General features: G+C 42.5%; 1 protein-coding gene across 2 annotated transcripts in view; it reads right to left on the bottom strand.

Annotated features, from left to right (window-relative positions):
- The window catches only part of GRAP2 (GRB2 related adaptor protein 2), a 62,122-nt gene extending 45,708 nt beyond the window's left edge, over positions 1-16,414 (bottom strand). The window contains exon 1 of one of the 2 annotated variants that reach the window (XM_040490764.1): positions 16,091-16,414. The gene's annotated coding sequence lies outside the window, so the exon portion shown is untranslated. The remainder of the gene's footprint in view (positions 1-16,090) is intronic. The other variant, XM_040490766.1, reaches the window with a different exon arrangement.
- Positions 16,415-16,666: the final 252 nt, after the last annotated feature.

Below are 16,666 nucleotides of genomic sequence, written 5' to 3' on the forward strand. Positions count from 1 at the left end.
GAAAATATTCATTCCCTATAACATCTGTGGCTGCAAGGGTGAATGGGATCATGCCTTAAAATGAGATGCAGGGGCGCCTGGGTGGCGCAGTCGGTTACGCGTCCGACTTCAGCCAGGTCACGATCTCGCGGTCCGGGAGTTTGAGCCCCGCGTCGGGCTCTGGGCTGATGGCTCAGAGCCTGGAGCCTGTTTCCGATTCTGTGTCTCCCTCTCTCTCTGCCCCTCCCCCGTTCATGCTCTGTCTCTCTCTGTCCCAAAAATAAATAAATGTTGAAAAAAAAAATTTAAAAAAAAATGAGATGCATTTCTTAGAGGGAGAAGCCAGAGTTCTAAAATGCATGATTTAGGGTTTTGGTTGACCCAGAGCTGTGAGAACAGCCACATTGCATAAGCAGAGCTCTGAGAAAACAGAGTTGCTTTCGTTTTTCAAACAGAAGAACCACGGTCCTCTCTCTGTTTATATCCTTAGACAAATCAAAGAAATGTGCAAGAGAGGGCTCACGAAATCACCAGTTTTAACTTTCCCCCCAATGCCATGGATTTTTCTTAGAGATTTTTCCCCCTGAGTGTGAGGCACGCACGAGTCTGCTCGGTCTGTGCTGTCTAATGAGATCCCAGCCCAAGGGGATGAGTTCCTACAATAATATTGTAATGCTAATTACATTTTAGAATGGTTAGGGCAAGAATAGTTCCAAACATACTCGAGGTAATAGCTGGTCCTATATCCAGAAGGTCAACAGCTCAATCAAAGAGAGAAAAAAATGAGCATATCTTAAGAAAGAGTTCAAGTGGTTTTATACAAGAGCTCTCATTAAGTCTACAAGAACACTTAAAATACTGGTAGAGCGAGGTAATTCTATATTTCCCTTTTTAACTCATTGAAAGCCCCCGATTTCAGGGTGCAGTGTCTGCGAACAAGAGGCATCTGGCAGGTGAAGGGGAGGTCGTGTGTTGTTAAGGAGTTGGCTGGAGTTTTAGGTTTGGGGTCCGTGCCAGGACCGCGGCACAGAGTTTGACAGAAGCGGGGCCTGGACTGCTGATGAAAAAGCAGAGGTGAGGCTGGAGAGTTTGGTATCAGATGAGGGCTCTGGGCCAATCTTGTAATACAGTAACGACACAGCTTTAAACCGTGATGACAATAAATCCCTCAAATAATTGCGCATCAAACCGCTATCCACAAAATTACCATCTGCTCTCATCAGTGCAGAGTCCATAATGGTGTTGGATCTTTTCCCCACTTTCCCCTTTTTCTATGATTTCTTTTTTTTTTTAATTTTTTAATGTTTATTTATTTATTTATTTTGAGAGAGAGAGACAGCATAAGCGGGGGAGGGGGCAGAAAGAGAGGGGGACAGAGGATCTGAAGCAGGCTCTGTGCTGACGGCAGAGAGCCCCATGTGGGGCTTGAACTCAGGAACCACGAGATCACGACCTGAACCAAAGTCGGATGCTTAACCGACTGAGCCACCCATGTGCCCCTCTGTGATTTCTAATGAACACAAAAGAGGAGCGATCGGAAACTATACCCGTTGCTTTCTGTTTTAGATGGACTGAAGTTATCTTTCATTTCGAAGTGCATAGTATTTTAATCTATTTTTAAAATATTTATTGAGCACCTATTACGTACTTGGCAATAGTCATATGGCTAATCGTTTTAGAGATAATTCCTAAAAAAGACTTTCTGCTCTGCCAAAGATAAAGTATTAAAATAACAAAACAGCTCAAGGATTTTTTTTAATGTGCTAAAAACTGGTGCTTTTCATCCTCCAAGAACCCCCCCCCCCCCCCACACACACACACACTCTGCACAAGGAGATCCTTTCAATAAGGGTGCGATGCAATCTGGCATTGTGTGAAGCATAGTCTAAGAACTAACAATTTCAGGGGGACCATGTTCAGTAGAGAAAATACAACTAAGCTGGAAGTGAAGAATGATTTTTATAATTTAAATTACAGGAAAACTTCAGGGCTAAAAATCAGGTGACAATAAAAGTTACTTAACTCACTTCAAAGTAGGAGTTTGCAATGTACAGGAAAGGACAAAGAGGAGTAATAAAAAGCCTCTCTGACCCCACCACGCATGGAGTCTTTGTGACTCTTTTTAATAGGCCCTGTTCCATTTTAGATGGGTTACGTGAGTGAAAATATTTCCATGTCTGAGACCAGTCTCTGGGGATAAAACCTTTTTTGGAGGCCATTTTTGGTCCCTGGAATCCCCTTTTAGCCTCTGGCAACTCTACTTTGTGTTGTTACTGGTAGGGGAGGGCCTGGCAGATGCTACCATGGATCCTGCCCTTCGGCACGTCACAGTCTATTTGAGGGGATCGAACCCCTCGTAAGTAAGGCTGACATGAGTGCTGGGGAGGAAGACTGATTCTGTCTGGGGAAGGACTAGGAAGAAGGGGCAGGTTTGGGGCTAGCCCTTCAAGGCTGGCTTGGATTTAGGAAGGTGGCTATGTGGGGGATGGGGTAGCTTCAAGCAAGAGGGAAGGCCTTGTTCCAGAATGGTGAGCAGACATGGTCCTTGGAACCGGGTGTATGTTCTCAACAAAATGGGCGTGCTCTGGCTGTAAAAGACGTTGAGGGGCCTCTGGCTTATTGATGGGGAGGTCAATGCCCTAAATTCTCTCATTTCCTTTTCCAACTGTGCTACTGAGTCTTACTGAATTTTTATATATCATCCAGCTGCTTTTTAAACCCTAAAATCATGTAATACGGTCATAATTTACCTTTGCAGAGCATGTTACAATTTATAAATGGCTTTTTTATCCACATTATTGCGTTTGATCCACATAACAGCCCTGTGACACCGCAGGCTCATCTCCACAAGCTATTTCCTTTGAAAGTAACTACTACTTATAGAAACTACTAGCTATAGAAATCAGAAAAATTTCCACTAGCAGCCTTATTGTGTTAGAAGTGCACACCAGGATACAGTCAGCAATTTGGGAGAAAAGAAAGAAAGGGTCCTGAGATAGATAGCGATGGAGAGTCACAGGAGGATGATGGGATTGTGGCTTTGGAAATGAGTGATGCAGAAGGTAGAGAGGATGGAGTGTGTGTAGGGTAGCGGTTCATTAGGGGGTGGGTGGTGGTACTTAGCACAGTACCGAACACTCAGCAAGCCCATAGTCAATACCCGTGCCACCACGAGGGGGTGTTGGGTGTGTATCTTGAGCAGTGCCAACAGCACAACTCAAAAATATAAAATGGTGGCTTTTAGAACACGGGTACAGAATACAATGAATATTCTTTTGTAACATCGAGGAGTGAAAGGGTGGGTCAACCTGGAGGAAGGGAGAAATGCTCATCTCTTTTGATGCCTCTATGTTGTCTCTCGTTCTGCAACATCTCCATCTATGGTGACTTTATAAACTGCCTCTCACATACCGAAGCAGTGCACTTTGGCAACTACTTTGTAGAAGCTAAAACAACCAGGACACCGTGATTGCTGTAATCTAGTTGGAATGAGTCTTACTGACTGGGTACATCAACATATCCATTTAGCCTGATGCAAATCAGTTTACTTTTCTACTTAGAGACATGATGTGAAATGAAATTAATCCAGTCGCAGCAAAGTGAGCGAATTCACTTGAACAAATCCCTTTCTGTGGAAAAGAATTTTGTTTTGCAGCTCATTTGAAACAAAATCCACATGGCAGTATAATGCCTTCTCTGGAACTGAACAAATGCATTTATCCCAGTTTTATTCACAGCTAAATTCACATCGGAGCTATTTTATATGATAGCGTACTCTATTGTCCTCAGGTGAGGGTCACAGTGAAAGTATTTGCAGAATACTTTCTGCAGTGGAACTTAGCCTAAGGACTCTCACCCCAACTGGACTATGAACTCAGCAAAGAATGACAACTCCTTCGAGAGACAAAAGAGGCTAATGAAAACCAACAAAACCCAACATGTATCTTTTTAGATTCTCTCTTCTTTGCCTTCTATTGTCAAAGGGGCAGTCAGCACGCAGTATACATTTACTAAATACATTTTGGTGGTGACTATCACAAGCAGGCAGGACTTGGAGAGGATTCCAGACAATATCAAAGGGATTAAGAGGTTGGGGAGAGGATCCTAGGGTGCCGTGCTAATGCAATGGAGATCCTTTACCCTAGGAAAGAGAAGGCTGGGTACAGCCATTCGTGGGTTGTTCAGCATACTGAATGTTAGCACATAGCCACCCTGGTTGGATGAAAGAAGGCCGATTTACATCTCACGAAGGGGATTTGGGCTTAGGAATGGCGAAGAAGCTTGACTGAGATGGATTATACAACAGGATCTTTCAGACATCTTTCTCTGGAAATTTTACAGTTGAAGAGTAGATAATCTTTCTGAAATGATTTCGGTGCGGTGCAGCAGGGAAATGACCCCAAGGACCTTGTAAGCTCTATTGCAGTTCTTCTCCCATGATTTTTCACCAGCTGGTGTCAGGACCTGGCTTGATCCTTGCCTACTGTTCTCCATAGCTGGAAGCACTTGACCCCTTCCTGCGAGTCTACCATACTGTAAACTCAGCACTAAGCCTTTTCTCGGTTGGGAGGGATTTAAGAAGCTCACTGTGGCTGAACGCTTGGCTAACTCTGCCTCAGGTCACCCCCTGCAGCAGCCGGGCTCAGAGGTGTCCCAATTCTAGCGAATGGGATTTTGTCTTGCTCCTAAGTCCCTGTTTTACTGGATTTACCTGAAATCCACTGTGTCCTCCGAGGCTAACACCGGAAATCCTTTCTTGTTTTCCAGGCCTAACATCATTTGGGGATCATATCTAGTATCCACTCTAGGACTGAAGCTTTGTGTCTCTCCAACCTCCCCCCAGCTCATCTCTGGTGTCCCGTCTCTGAACCCCATCCCTGTTCCCTAAAGCTGACTGTCTTTGTGCACGGAGCACTGGTGACCATGTGTTCTAGATGTCTCTTTTCACCTGTGGCTGGATCCCCTACTCCCTTCCTCCCATGTCCCTACCATCATCATTCAGGCCACTGCCAGCCTATCTGTTCTCTGGCCGTGTTGTGACATACCACAAGGCTCCATTTTCCCATGGAGTTGTGTAATGTATGGTTGCACGTCTGACTCTTTACCTACAAACTATATACCTCCGTAACAGGTTTTCTCAACATTATTACTATTGACATTTGGGGCTGGTTAAATCTTTGCTAAGGGGGCCGTCCTGTGCAATGTAGGATCCTTAGCAGCATTGCTGGCCTCCACCCACCAGACGCTGGTAGCATCCCCCACCCCCAAATTATGACAACGAAAAATGTCTCCAGGATTTGCCAGGTGTCCCCGGCAGGGAGGGGATATCAAATAGCTCTCTGTTGACAACCCCTGTTCAACAACAACTCAGAAAGTCAACAGTATTTTAGAGCCAGTGATATATACTTTGAGAAATAGTTGGATGTGTATAAACTCTTTAAATCTGGTAAAATTTTAATTAACTACTCTAAACTCTTAATCAACACAAAATGCAATTTTACAACTGTATTATGATACAAGACGGATGCTGGGTAAAGTGGGGTGAAAACGCTGTACCGTAGGGCAGTTCTTCTCATATTTTATTATGCATAAGAATTACCAGGGGAATTTTCTTAAAGTTCAGATTGCGATTCTGAGGCAGGGTCTGAGACCCTCATTTCTAACAGGCTCCTAGGTAGAATCAACACTGGTGTTTGAATAGTTGATAGCGATGCCATAGATCAAAATCACTGGGGAGGGGGAGGGGAGGAGCTCTTTGAATCTTAATGATTACAAGGTCATGAGAGCAACATTAAAATTTGCATTAGAGTGACAGATTAGGAAAATGCGGATGTTCCCTGCACCTTTCTGTAAGAAAAAAAAAAAAAAACTGTTCACAAGTGTGAGTTTTGAAATGCAACATTTCGATTAGCTGGAAATTAGACATGTTATACAAGTTATTGTGAGTTCTCTGCTTTGGCCGGGAAAGAAAACCTATGATCTGCTAAGCTAGTTTGGTAAGCCTTTTAGGGGTTTCCAAAGGTCTGACAGAAACCTAAACTTTAAGGTCTTTGAAGTCCTTATTTTACTAACGGAAGAGGTTGGGGTAAGGATGCAGCTGGGGAGGGGATGGAGAGAGAAGAATCGCTTTAAACCAAGCTTTGCGACCAAACAGATACACCTTATCATGTTTACTCAAATCACAAATAACTGCACTGAAACTGTACTGACATCACAAGAAATTACCATGGCCCCAAATCAGACCACTCAGCTACAGGTTTAAAACAGTTGCAATGAATGTTACTTACTATAACGGACAGTGGTAAGCATAACCAAATCTTCCAAAAGCTGCTGAGAGCCTGAAATAACATTTTCCTCCTCTTGCATGATATGCCTCTAAGGAACTTGTACTTAGAGTTTTGTAGACAGCGGACTCACTGTTGTACATCCTTGGGAAGGAAATGGCCGTTCACATTTCTTCCCAAGTCAGACAGACTGAGGCTCACTTATCTGTCTAAGGATGTAGATTTGTCCAGGGTTGCAGACAATTCACTGATAGGAAGAAGATAATGAAGTCCTGATCCTTTTTGAGACCTGTTCTGGGGGATCCAACATGAGACTAGCTATGCCAGCAACAAATACCTGCTGGGAGACAGTACTGGTTTGCTAGCTCTAAAATAATTTTTAAATGTTTATTTATTTATTTTGAGAGAGAGAGAGAAAGAGAGCTAGAGCAGGAGCGGGGGAGGGGCAGAGAGAGGGAGACTGAGAATCCCAGGCAGGCTCTGCTCTGATAGTGCTGACGCAAGGCTTGATCCCACAAATCATGTGATCATGACCTGAGCCAAAATCAAGAGTCGGTCACTTAACCAGTGAGCCACCCAGGTGCCCCTGAAATATTTTGATAGGTTGTTATCAATATGACTTAGTACGGTAGGGATAAATGTCTTTGCATTTAAACCTCTGTGCCTAGGCGTGTGTGTGTGTGTGTGTGTGTGTGTGTGTGTGTGTGTTTAATTAATAGCGTAAGTAGAGAATAAGGAAGATCTGGCTTAATAGTAACGCATGGGAACTCATGGGTTTTAGTTGACCACAATTCCGGTATGAGTCAGCAGTGTGACACAAATGCCAAAAAGGCTAATACAATCTTGGGCCATGTTAATAGAAATATAAGGTCTAGAGCAGGGGAGGCAATGACTCTGTGGTGTTCTGCATTGGCCAGATGGCTCCTGGAGCGCTCTGTCCCATTCTGGGCACCATGATCTAGGCGGGACCTTCAACTGGAGTCCGTCAGAGGTGGGCACTTAGAATGATGATGGATGCAAAATCCCATCATGGGAGAGGAGTCACAAGAACCAAGGATATCAACGTTTGAAGAAGACGATTTAGGGACATAACTGGAAGTGAGAGAAGAGTGGGCTGTCTGGGGAAAGAGCCCGAGGCACGGTTTCTAGTGGCAGAAGTAACATTTCTGGCTCCTCCAGGAAAAAAAAAAACAACCACGAGAGCCTTCTCAACGCTTGTCATTTAACATAAGTAAATGGATAAAATAAATGGGTCATCAGCGAAGAAGACCCAGTTCCTCCCCTGATTTCTGTGAAGGATGCAAGTGTGTGCATACACTTATGCCTCTTCATCAAGCCACCTCCCTCTCCTGCAGGTGCACTTCCTCCAGAAAGCTCTTTCTACAAAGTCCTCCTTGCCCCACTTGCTCTGTTATCTCCTCGGCATGAGTTGGGCCCCGTGGTTCTCATTTGCCCAGTTTCCCTAACAGCTTGTATGTTTCCTTAGGGGAAAGGAACCATTTTCTTTTGTTTTTATTACCCTAAATGTTCTTGGTAGCTCTGGGTGTCGTGAATTAGGGATTGAGGGGATGTCTGCTGATGGTAGCCCAAAGATGAATTAAAGTAACCAGACAGGTAATTTTTTATAGCGTCTATATGACAGAGCATTACAGCTTGTTCTCTTGATGATAATAGCACCTAATTGACCCTTCACTTCATGAAATAATTTGAGCTGACAAAGTTGGCTGAGCAGTAAATCTTACTTTTCCCCTACATCTTGCATTTTAATGGACTTTATTTATGTATTCATTTATTTTTTGAGAGAGAGAGAGAGAGAGAGAGAGAGAGATTGCGTGTGCACTTGCGCAGGCAGGGGAGGGGCAGAGGGAGAGGGAGAGAGAGAATGTTAAGCGGGAGAATGCCCAGCACGGAGCCCTACATGAGCTTGATCGTGACCTGAGCCTAAATCAAGAGTCAGACGCTTAACCCGGTGAGCCACCCAGGCGGCCCTTTACATCTTGCATTTAAAAATAAAAACTGTGTATCCGTGCTGGAAAAAACCCAAGACGTTCTATCTAAGAGCACCATCTGCCTGGCTCCAGGTCTTAGGAATTGCTCTCCAGCTAGGGCATTTTTTTGACTTTACACTTTCTCCTTCTTTGTTTATTTGGGTATTTACCAGGTACCAGTGTCACCATCATACAAGACCTAGTTGATGAAGTGAATTAGTAGTCTACTCACCAATACTGGTCTAAGAGATAGAAATGCCATAAAAGGAGTTTGACTACACAAGAAAGCACCATCTTATGCATTTTATAAATGAGATATTGCATATTCATATTATGTCAGAGGTAGAGAAGTGCTTTCGGGGTAACAATGCATGTCACTTCCTAAGTGTCCTGTGTAGCAGGTTGAAGAATGGTGTGGTTTCACTCAAGGACAGAGGAGGGGATAGGGCACGGTGGGTCATCCACAAAGCTGAGGAAAGAGCACAGAACATAGGAGCAAAGAGCAGACTGCTCTCGTCACTGGACAGTGTTTCTTCCCACAGTCAATGACCTGACACGCTACTGAGCAAATTATATACTTCTCGGTACGAAGGTGCTAGAACTCCATTCGCCAGCCTGAAGGTCATTGAGGAAACTCACAAAGCAAAAGGACTGAGCAACAGGGCCCCCGATTTCGTGTCTCTGGCTAGTCGTCACAAATAAAGATTTGTGGCAACCTTCCTGATGGTTGAGGTGGCCGGCCTAGCCCTGTCGATAGTACTAGGCTCAGACTAGTCCCAAGGCCTAGAGCAGGGCGGTTCCTGCTACGCGGAGCAGACCTTCGGTTCTCAGGGTCTGTCTGGCAACTGACACAGGGAGCATGAGAATTTTCTGCTTGTTTTAGCTTCCTAGAGAGACTCAGAATTAAGCTGGGACTACATCATGGATTTTGTGTCCTTGGCAGCATATGCGACGGACATTTTTTATAAATCCGAAACAAATGCTTACGCGAATTTGTCCTAATTACACGGACCCAAAGATTCTCCAGATGTCTCCCCAAGTAAAAGGCTCGGTCACGTCCTTTCTACTTGCAGGGCTTTTGTGTTCAGCGCTGCAGGCCTCTCACGGGTCTCCGATTTCCAAGCACATTTCAGGGACGTTAAAGGAAATAACTCTTAATAATGAAAAATCAGATGGAAGGTTTAGGTCTTTCAAGAGGAAGAACCTTTATAGAAGGATAAGGTTTATCAGCCCCAAATAAGTCCATCATCATTATTTATTTCCATATTATACTCTGAACTAACCAAGAGGGATGATAAATAATCGCGGGATGTCTGTCTGAGGCAGAGCACAGAGAGCAAATCCGCTGCGAGGCAGTCAGCCCTGCAGGGAAATGAAGCAACCAGCCGAACAATGAGCAAGCAGCCCACAAAAACACTATTATGTTTATAGCTTCTAACGGGATTTGATATTGCAAAGGGACCCATCGTGACCTGGACACCAGCTTGTGTGACCGCCAGGGAAGGGTGAAAGGTCTTGCCATCTATGGCAGAAAAGGTCATTTCCCTCTGTTCTCAGACCCAGGGGGGTCAAGTAGTTCGCAACAGAACCAAAAAGGCTTTGGAGCACATGGTCTAACCTCTCACTTGGCCGCGAAGGAAACTGAGGCCCAGAGAGATTACGAGGCCTTGTTTAGAGTCACGCAGGTAGTTTCTAGGAGAGCCAGCATTCAGATCTCCAGAAGCCCATCAAGGGTTCCTGTGTCCCCAGAATGCTGTGCCTGGACCGGTGTCGTACAAGGAGCCCTGCGTATCCACTTCACAGCCTTGGTCTTAAGTCCTGGCAGATGTTAGCAAAATGACCTTGAGAGAGTCACTTAAATTCTAGAGCGTTGCTTTTCCCACACTGCAACACTGGAGGTAAAACATGTGGTGTGTCTACCTCAAAGATCAAATGAAATAATGTGTGCACACTCTTCTGAAAGACTTTATAGGGCTCAGGATAAAATAACTTCAGATAAAGGAAAATTTTCTGGTCGAGGATATATGTGTAGACTCCAGGGGAATTCATGAAACACTAGAAACTCTGTATAAAGTTGCATATGGATGAGTGCTAGACACCCCCCCCCTTTTTTTTAAATCTCCCTGAGGAGTTTCTATGGCTCCCATCAGTTTCTAAATGTGTGGCTGACACTCTCTTCCGACCCCTACCTTACCACTGCCAGTAAGAATCTATGTGCTACGGATATCAACGTATTTATGATCAACTTCAAAGCTTGACGTATTCAAATTTGACTGTATTCATGTATTTAACGTATGGCTGAGATTTTCCTGCTGGCCTTGGAGATTCCATAATCCGTATTTTTAGAACATAAATCTATTCAGGGGAGGAAAGCTAATCTGACCTCACATTTTGCTCCATAAAAGACGGGAAACCTATGGCCTATAAAATGACAAATAGAAATTTTTTAAAATTAATTAACTTATTTTGAGAGAGAGAGAAAGAGAGAGAAAGAGAGAGTGTATACAAGTGGGGGAGGGGCAGAGAGAAGGTGAGACAGAATCCCAGGCAGGCAGAGCACCGTCAGCACAGAGCCCGATGTGGGGCTCGAACTTGGGAACTGTGCGATCATGACCTGAGCTGAGATCAAGAGAGGGACATTTAACCCACTCAGCTACCCAGTCTCCCCAGTGAATAGAAATTGCAAATGACCAATCAACCAGGGATTTTGTTATTTTTTTTTTCCTACTTGTGTACCTCCCTCGTAATATTTCCTGGTTATCTGAAAGAGATTTCTTTAAAGCCATATTTAACAAGTGAACTATCTACTTATTATTTACTGAGTTCCTACTGAGTTCTCAGCAGTTTGCTTCCAGTATTTTCCCATAAAGCACTAGACAAAAGACACAAATCATAAACCATTTGTAGGCTGCCGCATTACGCCCGTGGTTCTGGAAGGCTGAGCGGCATGGAGAAAAACAAATGGAAAAGTATTATTCATGACCAATTGATCAATTAGGCTGCTTTTCATTAAAAAACATAAAAAGGCAGAACCAATTTAGCAATGGCTGTGTTCGAAGTGCATAAAAACATTATTAATGTTGGATTTTTTTTTTTTCTCATTTATTCTCAGTTCTCTTTAGAAAATTACACTTGAGAGCTTTCTGTAGGGCAATTGAGGGAGTGGAGAAGACAGGACTGGAACCCTTTTGTAATGCTGATGAAGGCGCAGGGCCGGACACTGGTTTTAAGGCCTTTTCTGCATACAGTTCTTTGTTTCAGAAGCAGAGACTGCCTTCTGGAATATCGGAGAGTATGAGATACCCAACCAGGGAAGTTACCTACTTGTAAGACTCATCCATCGTCCCATAAAGAAATCCAGTGGGAGCTTTTATAAATTTGACAATGGCTATCCTCCTGTGTTTTAGTGGTAAAATCTTATACGGTACAGAAATGTGGAAAATGAGAGGGAGTTTTTTCTCCTCTTGACTATATCAAAATACCATCTCCTGCCCCAGGGCTCTGCGGACTCATAACTTCCCTCTTGTATTATTCCTTTCTGTTTGCTTCCTTCCTAGTCCTTCATGGTTCTATATTTTTCAGTTCCTAGTGACATCTTTTGTTGAAAGTTTCTCATACAGAGCCTTAAGCTATGTAAACGCAATAAGTATCCTCATCTATGCTTAATGTACTGTTATCATTCAGATGAACAAAACCTAAAATATATCTTGGCTCCCAGATTTTCAGTTACCTACAAGAACTTAAAACCTGGGTGGTGGTGGCGTGAGGTCCTGTTACTGATTCCCATTTGGTTCCATTTGTGTCACTTCTCATTAAATGTGCCTGTCTTCAGAAAGACACCATTTTAGGGACTTCACATGTATAATTTAGAGTTGCTCCTTGAACAGCGTGCAGGCTGGGACACAATCGAAAATCTGTGTATAACTTTTAGGGGCGCCTGGGTGGCTCAGTTGGTTGAACGTCCAACTCTTGATTTCGGCTCAGGTCACGATCTCACAGTTCATGGGTTCGAGCCCCACGTTGGGCTCTGCACTGATAGTGTGGAGCCTGCTTGGAAACTGTCTCTCTCCCTTTCTCTCTCTGCCCCTGCCCCGCTTGTGTGCACTCTCTCTTAAACATTAAAAAAATTAAAAAAAAAAAATTAAAAAAAAGAAAATCTGTATTTAACTTTTGACTCCCCCCAAACATAACTACGGATATAGACTACTGTTGACCAGCAGCCTAACCAATAACATGAACACTCGATTTACACCAACTTTGCTTGTTCTATGTGTCATACACTGTCTTCCTACCATGAAGTAAGCTAGAGAGAAGAAAATGTTATTAAGAAAATCAAAAGGAAAAGAAAATACATGTACAGTCCTGTACTGTAGTTATGGAAGAAAATCCAAGTGTAAGTGGACCCATGCAGTCAAATCCATGTTGTTCAAGAGTCAACTATATTTAGTTTCCAAAACAATGCGATGAGATAGGTACCGTTATTACTCTCATTTTGTAACTTAAGAAACGAAGGCACAGAAATACTAGCTTGTCCCACCTGGCCCAGGTAGTACCTGGAGGATTGGCCCCACACCCACAGCAAGCACCCAGTAAATGTTCCTTATTATCGTTGTTGTAGTTGTTACTGCCTGATGTATACATTCAATAATGCCTGCTATTGCTGCCAAAAGTGACGAATTTGTGGGTCTAATCCTTCTTCAAAGTGTACAAAACATGGATACGATCCCTCAGTGGAAGAGTTGATTTTGGCAAGGATTATCATCTAATGCCATCAGGTGAAGTTTGTTGGGAACTAAGGTGCTACCCCAGCACCAACGGTCACCTCCTCAGGTAACTCATTAATTGCAAAGGTGGAGAAAGTACCTTTACAACGAGAGCTCCCTGGAGTGAGGTCGCTACCTTGAGCCATAATCAAACTGAGAATCCCAAATAGACGGACAACCTGGCACTATGTGCCTCCTGATGAGATGTGATATGGAGCAGCCTGTAAAAAACGCTTACTCGAAATCTAATCAATGTGTTAGTCAAAGCTTGGAGTTTACAGGAAACACAGGGGGCAGAGGAGTAAATTAAATGACACCATGAGGGAACAACAAATCCAGAACATGGGGCATTCTACAAGATAACTGGTCTAACTCTTCAAAAAAATCCAGTTATTAAACAAGAAGACGTAAAGGCCGATTGTAAAATGTGCTTTTCTTTATAAAAATTAGATCCTACTTTGTTTTTAAAGGTACAGAAGGTGTTTGGAGGTCAGATGGTGAAGGTTAGATACGGTCTCAATATTAGATGATATTAAGGAATTAGAATTCATCTTCTAGGTATAATGTTAGTATTGTGGTTATATAGGAGAATGTCCCTATTCTTAGATGTGTACCCAATTATTGAGGAGTGAAGTGTCATTTTGTCTGCAACTTACAAGTACTTCAGAAAGAAATCCAAAAGGATGGAACACATATGGTAAAAAGATGGCAGTTGGTGAGCCTAGCAGGCGAGTCTAGAGGTATTCGTTATACTAATACTTCAACTTTTCTTTATGTTTGGACAATTTCCCTCACTTTCTTCATAAAATGTCTTACATCATCTTTGGAGAGCATATAAGACTTTTATCTTCCTGTACTTAGTAATAATTTCTTTTCATTCTCTATAATGTTTGTCAGTGAATGCATATTTAAAAAGAAAAGTATTTTTAAAAATTGCTTACTGACTGTCTATTGGCTCAAGCTTCTTGAAACCTAATATTAACATTGTTGAAGAGAGCTCAGTGCCTAATACAGGGTCTAATACATAGCAAATGCCCAATACATGTTTGTAATGCTTACTTGTTAAATTTATTTTATTCCTGAGAATTTTAAAGTGGCAGGCGAAAGGAAGAAAGAAAGGAAGAAAGAAAGAAAGAAACAGGGAGAGAAAGATGGAGACACATGAGGCTGTGTTGATCCTTTACAGATCAAGATATGCTTTAGCAAATACTCAAAATGGACAAAATGGGGGCCAATCAACCCCATCTTTTGATTCAAATAACTTAGGTCTCAAAGATTCTTGACCAAATTTTGAATTTGTTTTACGAAGGTATGAAAATGAAGAGTCTATCCCTAGGATGAATCCAGCAGCAACTAACTGTTACTTGTTTAAGAATTGGTATTATTCTCTGAGAATCATGAAATTTGTGGGAATCGAGATCAACTTCACCTCTTCCAGAAGGCAGCGGTTCTAAAGGAGATGGTTTCAGGCAGTAGGGGATATATATTTTATATAAAAGTGGAAAGACAATGACCAAGTTTCAAAGAAATAATCCATAATGATATAATTTTGCATTTTCATAGTGCCTTTTCCCCAAGGCACTTAACATCTGTGCGAACTCATTTATTCTTATAGTATCCCTATGAAGTAGGCTCTATGAAGAGCAACTGAATTAGGCTTATGAAAGGAATTTCATCAGGACCTAAGATGCAGAAGATATTCAGAAGAATATCATATAAGCAATGGAGGTATTACTCATATTGATAGTGAGCAAATTGATAGCCTCCCTCCCCTCTGTGTCAGTAAAGTCATTTTAAAAAAGAACCTATCACAATTTAGGGAAAATAAGATTCCTGTTTACTACATGAGAGACACTCCAAGTCCAGTCTAAAAAGGTAGTTTTATTCAATGACACAGGCCTCTGTCTACAAAAAACAAAGTTCTTGAAAAGAGTCCAAATAATCATTTTTCAAACTTGAAATCTAAATGCACTTAGATGGTTCTAGATTTACATGGTGTTCTTTGTTTAACAGTGGATCCTTTTGTAAAGAGGTTTGCTTTCATATTATGTTATAAACATGAAGTTTTATAGACAATGTTGGGTCTACTTATAAGCAGAATCTGCTTATATTAAATGTTCTTTCTGAAACCAAAAATAACAAACAAAAAGGTGACCCAACTAAAGAACGAATCAGTCGATGATAAATGCAGTTGTGTAGAACAAAAGATGCTTCGGCCTGAGGATTCCCACCCTCAGACGACATAACATGAGCACATGCGATCTTTTCCATTGGATTTTTAGACCCTAAACATTTCCCTCTTAATTTATCTGGGGATGTGTGTTTTCAGTACCGTGCAGATGAAGTTACACATACACTAGTAACAAGGCCTCATTCCAGGCACGTAAACACGGTATTTTTAAGTTAGGGGAATCCTTGGTGGGTATACTCAACCCTCATATTCAGGAGCAGTTGGGACAGAGAGCATAAAGGAGTTTGTCTTCAGACTCGATGCCTGAACTGGACACCATCCTAAGGACATGGCGCTAGTTATCAATAAAGAGACAAAGATTGACGATATTCTCTCAAAACCTATTTCACTGTAAAGTTTTCTCTTTGTAAAGAAATCCAAAGTGGTGTTCTTTGTAAAGGGAAGATGAATATTAAGAGAAATAGAAATGTAAGTAAGACAGCAATCCTGGCCCCATCGTGCCAACGTTCACTCATTTCTGCGCAGCCCGTCATCCCCACCTTCAACAGGGATTGAATGCTGACTGTGGAAAGGGAGGATTTCACCTCTGTAATGGGTCTCAAGTCTCTCCCTGGGGTGGCTCAGAAGCCAACTAGTGGAGAATTTTGTGTGCTGGGCTAGGTAAGGAACAAGTTCCTTTGCTGGAAATTGAACCCCATCACCAGAACCATTGAGAAGGCCAAAGATTCACAGACCTTTGCTGATGGACCACAATGTGAAAAAGCAATATTTAGAGAGCCCAAGGGATTCATTTTAATTCAATTTGACTCACAGAGAATATGCTGCAAATTGTAAAACTGTTCAAGATCTCTAGAGTATATGGCCCGGTGTTGTATAATGACATACCTTTTGGAAGAGAAGAGGTTGAGTCTATGTCTTGGCTTTGAGACCAAGTTAATAGAATCCTCTCTTGCAAGAAGGAAGGTGAAGTCTCACGTCAAAATTACTGCATGTCAGAGTACAGGTCCACCTTGTGTCTTCCAAGGACTGCATTAAAACAGGGTACAAGCTCACAGATCCATTAATAGTGCTTCCTTCTCTGTCTTATTTCTTACTCCCTCCTCCAAACTACCCCCCGTTAGCCCTGTAGTCTGTAGGCAAACCACACAGGAACTAGCAGATACAAGGGCTACAGAGAGTTGGGCGTGAGCCTTAGATTATGCGGTTTTGTTTTCTTGCTGCCAGAGTTGAACTAAAATGCAGGAGGTTCTCTGAAACACTTTTGCTTCTTTTTGCTTGGTTTCAATTTTAACAATTTCCCCCCCTGAACAATTATGTTCACATAAGAAAATCTCTAATCCTAGAGATGATCCATCAACAAGCTGTTGCCGCTCTGAAGGAAAGCGCCCATTTTCTCTTAGTACATTGAAGAATCCAGAGAAAAATTAGGACTTCTTTGGGGAACTTATTTAATATCACCCT

The sequence above is a fragment of the Herpailurus yagouaroundi genome, unplaced genomic scaffold (assembly GCF_014898765.1).
Source record: "Herpailurus yagouaroundi ecotype Mexico unplaced genomic scaffold, PumYag 182, whole genome shotgun sequence".
Lineage (NCBI taxonomy): Eukaryota > Metazoa > Chordata > Mammalia > Carnivora > Felidae > Herpailurus > Herpailurus yagouaroundi.